Here is a 7,492-nt window from a genome sequence, read left to right as displayed (position 1 = left end):
CGAAAAAGAATATATATGCATAACTGAATCACCTTGCTGTATACTTGAAACTAACACAACACTGTAAATTAACTATACTTCAATATAAAAATGTAGATTTGCATTTTGGCTTCTCTAGACCTGCTTTGGTATTTTTTTTCTATTTTATTTTTTAACATAATTTTTCTGAGAGCATTGATCTTAAAATTTACGTCTTTAAGGTCAGTGAATTTATCAGTTAAATATTCCTCTGCCAATGACCACACACCTAAGTTTAAGTGAAAATTCTAGTCTCCAAACAAAATTTTACAAAGGATTTTATACATCCCCCTCCCTCACTGAGGCTTTAATCCAGGTTTTTAGGCTCTGTATCACCTGGGTCAGACTTTTGGCTAAGAGGATCAATCTCCAATTTTTCCACTATCCTCAGAGACATAACAGTTTCAGAATATTGTTGCTGATGGCAGGGAAAGGAAACTCTTCCTTGGTGTGTGTTTATTATCAATAACAAGGATGCTGTTAATTGACGTTACAAGCCATCAGGAAGCCAAGAGCTTATTTGTATTTAGTTTTAACAATAGAGCATCCATCTACTTAGTATTTAATTTTTAATAAATAGACATTGTGCATGGTCCCAGGAGGACAGAAGTCACTGTGGGTAAGGTACCTATCTCTCTTAAACCAGAATAGTGTAATAGTGACTTTGCCCCAGAGTCAATCCAGGAAATGGAAAGGAAAAGTTTTGAGCGTTAAAGATATAAGGAAAAGGGGTTAGGATTAAAGAAGAGGTTGAAGGGGGTCTGTTTTCAAGGACATCTCTTTGTTACTAGTTTTGCTTCTGGAGCTGTGTCTATCAAGAAGTCAAGGAGAGGTGAAAACAGGGTGTCCACGTTCAGCTGTGCAGATTTTGCTTTTCCCAACCCCAGGGAGCACCTCTCACTTGGATCACTGCTATTCAAAGTACCAGTCAACAAGGAGCTGGGACCTGATTGTAAATCAATGAACTGCTTCCTTTGTTGAGAAAGTTTGCTATAGAAAAAAAAAAAAGCTGCACTAAACAGCATGCTTAGGGATAGAGTTGATTTAAATTCTGATGCAAGCTCCTTATTTAATGGTGGACCTAAAATCAATAGCTTGTGGGCTGATAGCAGTCCTGAGTAGCACCGATTAGGCTATGATGAGAGCAGTGTCCCCTAGAATTGTGCATTGCCCAACAGTGAACCTTATCCAGCAGACTTGCATAAGAGAAGGTGGCTTTAGTATTGGTTTAGTAGCATCTTCAAAGTTCTTGGAAGGCCTCATATAGAAGACATTATCAGAACCATTTTTTCTGTTTCCCTGCTGAGGGGAAATAAACCATATTCTTCAAACGGGGCTTCTCCCTTTCTTCTGAGATCCTTTAGGAAGAGAAGTATGCACAGGATCTGGACTAGGGGTGAGGCAAGTAATGCAGTTGCATTGGGTACCAAAAACGCAGTAATAAAATAATATTTTAATGCAATATTAAAAAAAGTCAAAGTTAATGAAAAAAATCCATGACGAACAAAGTACTTGCACTTTAAGTAAAGACAGGGATGATATTGATAATACATTCTTTTGGATTCTGAATGCATGCTTTGAATTGTCTGCAAATTAATTCAATATGGCTAGTATCTCTGGGCTTTGATGAGAGAATCTCATTGTGATCTGTATCTTTTCAATAAATCAGTTTGGAAACAAAACAAGACCAAAAGTAACAGGTTTCTTGGATCATATGAAACTGCATTTATCAGCAACTTTTCTCTGTAGCCACAAAAATAAAAAATGCTAGATCTAAGAAATGATGAGGATTTGCCCAATATCAGTTTCTGATCACATGAACTTTGTTACACAGGTCTGATCAATACACTTCCTTTTAATCCTAGGCGTATTTCAGACCAATATGGACATTGGGATAGAAGTGCCAGTCTGATGTGTGGACATCTGTACTGGTGGACCTAAAAGGCATTTCTAATCAAGGGTACAGTGAATAAAAATTTAAAGACATTTAACAACATAGAAACTGTTATTTCAGGAAAACATAATCTCTGACATTCACACTGAAAGAGAACATCTTGTGTCAGGAAGAGAGACATTTCCTTGGAAAAGTCAAAGATAAGGGGGAGTTGTTAATTACTGGATGTAATCCGATTGTCCGTTCCTTGATGGGGCTTTCTGAAATACGCATCTTGTTTCGCTTTAGTCTCTGTGTACTGGAGAGTTGCCTTAAGAAGAGTTAGCCCTCCATCAATTACAGGATGGTGCAGAGTACACTAGCACTTGAGTGATCTCTGCTTTAAAGAACAATAAGAACTTCATAAAGAAACTTTGGAAAGTCATTCCCTGTGGAGATAATACCAATGTCCCACTAAGCCTCCTCTCTTGGAACACCCCTTTCCCAAGAGCCATAAATAAATTTAAATGAACTTGTTAATTTCAAAATATCCTTAATTATGACAGTAGAGTCATTGAAAACGAAAGAAAGCTTATTCTTTCCTTCTTCTTAAGAACCTGCAGATCTATATTTGCTTATAACCCCGAGGGCCAACAACAATGCTCTGTTTTGTTTTTTTGTTTTGTTTTTTTTTTTTTCAATGCTCTGTTTTGATTTTTATACTTGGAAGTAAAGGACCAGGACCAATCCTGGGCTGCTGCTAGTCAGACTGAACATGAACTAGGGTATCAGCCAAGCAAGGTCACCCCCCAAGTAAAATAACTTAGTGTCTGTTATTTTCAAAAAGTATTATAAGTAGCTTTAGGGGAAAAAAATCAGAATTTTGTGGGAGTTCCTTAAGCTCTTAGACTGTGAAAAAAATTGAATTGTAAATGGTTGGAGGGGATGCGTCATAATTCCTTCAAAGTTTAAGGTCTTTGAAGACAAAATAACATGTACGGGGCAAAACATGAAGCCAGTCTGTCCACTGAGGCTTTTCGAGAAGATGGTCAGCTTGCGCGTTTCCCACAGCTACTGTGCTCGCCTCTCTTCAGAATTTCCCACACGAGAGGGGACTGGTTTTGTTACTAGAAACACTGAGCAGAAAAGAAGTTCTCAATGTCTGCACAATTCGCTTTGCTCCTGCTCTTTACTGCCAATGTGATGGTCCTGGCTGCCAGCAGAAGCCCCTCCACAGGACCCCTGGCAGGGAACTCACTTCAATACCAGCCTCAACTCCACAGCATTTGTCTGAGGAGGGAATTCTAGCCACAGAGGCAGCTTTGCACGCGGTGTCTCTGAGCCATGAGGGAGCCACACCAACCAATTGGACACTGAATGGGGACTAGCGTGGCATTGTTTGCATACACAGAATACTTCTCCAGATTTTACTGAGAGAAGAGAGCTGGGTTATCCACTCCATCACTTTTCCTCTGGCTCAGCTTTGAGCGCAGCGGACTGCTCATGCTCTGTGCAAAACGCAGGGCCGGAGTGACCGAGGGAGGTTGGGAGGTGACGTGAGGACAATCCTTTTTCACTGGCTGCTTCCTCTGCCGGTATATGACCAACAGACAGGCATTCCAGAACCAGCCCAGGGAGAGATTCTGTCAACTGCTCACAAACCCATGGCCACACACTCTGTACTGCATGCAAAGGTGTGCTGATAAAGGTTGGAGGCTTGGCTGGGGGCAATTTTACTCTGAATATGTAAAGTTTGCCTGCTGGTACCCTGCCTCAGAGAGGAAGTGTCCAGAGAAAGTCTCCCCCAGGCCATGAGTCTTTGAAAAAAAATTCACTCATGTCTCATGAAGTAAAATATTTGCTCTTACTGAGAGTAGCATGAGAATTGAGTGGACGCCAGTTTTTAGATAACTGTCAGTCCAGAAACTTCAGAAGTGGGTTGCAATGATTCCTATGAGAGAAAAAAAATCTTCCCAGGAGTTTGCCCTCTCAAAGTCAAATGAAGTGTCTGGGGCTGTTCTAGCTTTCTGAGGCCTGTCTTGGTGGTTCTCTTCTTCCTGGGAGGATGGGAGAAGTGACACTGGGCCTCACACAGTTACAAGTAGAACATTTGCTCAGGGACCATTTTGTACTCAGGCAGCCCTGTCCAGAGCTTGGGAGGTTTCTGATAGGTCTCAGGCCAACCCCACATCTCAGGGAAGTGGGACACTTCACCCCAAGGACCCGAGTCTCCAGCCTGGAGACATTGGATGGATGAGAGCTTCCATCATTGCCCCACAGGGTGTGTTAGAGGACTGGCCTCATCCACAGGTGGCTCCTCCTCCAGTTATGTTGGGGCTGGAGGATGGTCACTAGCTAGAGCTGTGCAGGGCCTGGTTTCTGTTGAGGAATGCTGGGCCTTGTAGGGAGATGTGTCAGGAACAAGAGAGTACAGAAGGAAGACGAGAAGTGACTCCCTGATGGTGACCCCTGCTGAGGTACCATCTTGAAGAAATGTGGCGTCAGTTTGGGTTCCTATCTTCTCTCCTTTCTTTTCTTCCCTCTTCTCTCTCTCCTTCTTCACCCTCACTAAGAAGAATCCTTGGCTGCAACAAGGCTTTCCTACCAGTAGGTGGGAGTTCCCTTTGGGCACCAGGAGGAGGGAGAGAGTGATTTGGGTGGATGAAAGAGATGTATTTGAAGCCAGCACAGAGAGAGAGGGGTAGGCAGAGAAACTGGTAGGATAAAAATCATGGATAAAAGGAGTGGCAGATTACTGGGTAGGTCTGGAGGTCTCAGCATTTGCTGCTCTCTCTGAGTTGACAGCCAAACTGTCCACTCCCTCTTGTCACCTCCCCTCACTCCACCCCCGAGAACTGCTGAGCCTTACATAGCTCCATCACTCAATGGGAACCAATTCTTGACCCTCTGGGCAGCACTTTCAGGCTGTTTGGTCTGTGGAACTAGTGCCCAGGGCTTGGCATCAGTTCTTTGGTGGTGGGAATCTCTATGCTGCCTGTGGTTTCCTTTGTGAACTTGGGCAATTCACTTAACTTCCCAGAGACTCACTTTCTTGATGGATAGAATGGGATATTTTAAGAACTAAATTTGGAACAATGCAGAACAGGTACTAGGTAAATGTGTTGAGAACCCAAATCTCCATAGAACATTGAAGAAGCAGCTGGAGAAGTTAAGCTGTCTCTTGCTGACAACACTCAGCATTCCGTCTCTGCACACCCCACTCCAGCCCCGTCCCTTTCTTCCCCAGTGCTGTGGCCCCTTTCTCTGATTCCCAGGCTCTCAGTTTTCTGGTTTTCAGTTCCCAGGCAGGGTCACTTCTAGGAATCCTGGGATATTACTTGTGAGAAGCTGTCAGTGAAGGCAGGATACTGTTCGCCAACGAAAACCCACTGTAGAGTGTACAGGCGGCCAGGTCAAACATGGTTCTGCTCTGGGCTTTGGTGAAAAAACATTACCGCTGTTTCTTTAGAAAGAATTAATATTTTTGAGAATAGTTCAGGATTGTGCCTAAGAGAGAGGACTGAATAGCGCATTGTTTTGGCAGGAAAGGATGCAGACATCCTTTGCGGCAGGAGCACCCTGCTGCAATACTATCGTACTGTTTTGAAATATTCTACACCATTAAAATAAAAAAGCAAGCAATTTATGAAGCTGGGGAACTTTACCTCTAAAGCTTTTCTCCTGAGCATAAAGAACTCCGAACATTCAGGACAAGACCTGTGAATCGATTCCTTCTGTAATGAGACCTCTCTGCAAACGCTCTCCCCGTGCCATGTCTGTAGAAGTAAGCAGTGTAATTTCTGGTCTGGTCTGGCCTGTAGCTTTGATGACAGGAAGAGAAGCTCCATTTCCTCTTTGCATGGCTAGTTCTTGCAGTGTTTCCCGGAAGCCGTGTTTTGTCTAGTCCTAACGGAATTCGAAAGCTAAAGGCATCATTCCTTCCACTCTGCAGATGCAAAAGCTTAGTAACTTGTGCATGGTATCAGCTCCAACCCCTTCCTTTCCTATTAAAATACGTGACAACAAGGAGTCCTGACACTCATCCTGTCAGAGTTGGAGAACGTTTGCCTCTATGTGTTATTGTAATACTGAGCTCACTAAATCCCTTGCCTGGCTCGACTCACTTTTAATAATTAAAAACTCAATTAACTCAAATATATAAACACAGGGACTGTGCAAGCTCATGTTTCATTTGGAGCCCAACTTCAATGCAGACAGTTTATGGGCTCTTACTTTCTTCAGTGTGAACCTGCAGGGGCTGATTACTCAGTCTCTGCATCCCTGACTGCCGTATGCTTTCCTCACTGCTACTTTAATCAAGACCAGACTTTGCTTGACGCGAAATGAGATCTGAAGGCCCTGAGAAGTCATCCTCATGAAATTGGAGCAGCTGGAGCCCACAGAGTGAGAGAATCTGATTTAGAAACATCATTTCCATGCTAGATTTCCAGTCCATCTTAAAGGGAACACAGCTCACATCTTTGGGGTCTGAAAAAGTTGCAGGAGATGTGGGGGTTTCCTGTGAACCTGAACCTGACTATATAACTAGTTTAGGAAGTGAGAAATAAAGTTTTGGATGACCATACAGTTGGATCTGCAACCTGTTGGGTTCAACGGGTTGAAGTACGTTTTTCCAGTAAATTAGCAAAAGAGAACAATGACTATTGTTATAGGTCAAGTCCTTTGTATGAGTTTTTTCAGGAATTTGTTTTAATTAAATCAGATCAACAGAGCTACAGTGAGGCCTTGTGAGAGTTAAGAAAGCTGCAAATAAATTGTCCTTGCCACACAATGAAATAAGAAGTGGGGTCTGGAGCTTTAACAGGGTTGTGGACGCTTAGGGGGTATAGAACACTGAGACCCAGGGCAGCTGGGATCTCTCTCCCAAGGCCTTGCTTGGTCTGGATGGGGGCATTCTCTGCCCAGAAACTTACTGTTTGGTTGAAGTGAGAAACCTCAGTGTGCCCTGAGGGCAGTGCCCATGATGTGTCCATTGTCCCAGAGAAGCTGTTTGTCCAGTCTTTGGTGGCAAATCTGGGGCTTTTCATACTCATTCACTCAGTGGAAAGAGAACTGCCACTTCCTGGTTTATGACCCACATCTTTTAGCTTTCATGATTTGTGCAAGGGAGGTAATAATGTCTCTAGACCTACCTCAGGTGAGACTCACATGAGACAGCAGTTATGGAAGGAAGCAGAACATTTGGACCCTTAGATTATTAAAGTGTTCAGCAGTTCTGGTGAAGTCACAAATGGCCTCTTCCTAGTCTGATATGCAAAGAAAGCTCCTGTATTTATATGGAAGTGATAAACTCTGAATCACCATATGATCCCTGGAGGGCCTCACTCCAGACTTCTTTTACACAAGAGAATACATTCTTGTGTGATCAATACACTAGTTTTTTTCAGGTATCAGTTTACTCACAGCTGAATATAATGCCTAACTGATAATTATGTTTTCTGAAACATAGTATATGGAAATTTATCAATATTCATATCATTGTGATTAAAACATATAGAGAAATAGTCTTTATTTTTTATGTATTTATTTTTTTAACATCTTTATTGGAGTATAATTGCTTTATAGTGGTGTGTTAGTTTC

Source organism: Physeter macrocephalus, chromosome 7, assembly GCF_002837175.3.
Source record: "Physeter macrocephalus isolate SW-GA chromosome 7, ASM283717v5, whole genome shotgun sequence".
NCBI lineage: Eukaryota > Metazoa > Chordata > Mammalia > Artiodactyla > Physeteridae > Physeter > Physeter macrocephalus.
The sequence above is the reverse complement of the archived record's forward strand: the minus strand, read 5'-3'. Positions refer to the sequence as shown.